This window comes from Stegodyphus dumicola, chromosome 2, assembly GCF_044657685.1.
Source record: "Stegodyphus dumicola isolate Sdum_Otavi_A_Nest chromosome 2, ASM4465768v1".
NCBI lineage: Eukaryota > Metazoa > Arthropoda > Arachnida > Araneae > Eresidae > Stegodyphus > Stegodyphus dumicola.
The window spans coordinates 161,904,351-161,904,756 of record NC_140769.1 but is presented as its reverse complement, the minus strand read 5'-3'; the positions used below and the strand labels follow the sequence as shown (position 1 = coordinate 161,904,756).

General features: G+C 36.2%; 1 non-coding gene across 1 annotated transcript; it reads right to left on the bottom strand.

The window, feature by feature from the left end:
* Positions 1–322: 322 nt before the first annotated feature.
* On the bottom strand, positions 323–406 carry TRNAL-UAA (transfer RNA leucine (anticodon UAA)). The gene has a single exon. It is a non-coding gene; the product is annotated as a tRNA-Leu (tRNA).

The following is a 406-nucleotide window of genomic DNA, read 5'->3' as shown; positions in this document are numbered from 1 at the left end:
AGGTAATTCTCTCCTCTTCCCTTTCTCTCCCGTATTAAAACATGGGTGAAAGCCAGTTGATGTATATTCTTTATATAGAAATCAAACATCTCCATAAAACATTTTTCAGACATTATTAAATTAGAAAGTAGAATTATATATACTGGAATTTTTTAATTTCTGCCTAATACCATCATTTCATAACGCATTGGAGTACTATTGCGTGTTAATTCATACATTCATATAAACATGATAACCGGATGAGAAAAAAAAATTGCCTGCTGACAGCACATGCAAGACACAACACTAACTTCTTTTTAAAGTTAAAAGAAGAATCATCCTTTGTCAGGAGTGGGGTTCGAACCCACGCTCTCTTTCGAGAACCAGAGCTTAAATCTGGCGCCTTAGACCGCTCGGCCATCCTGAC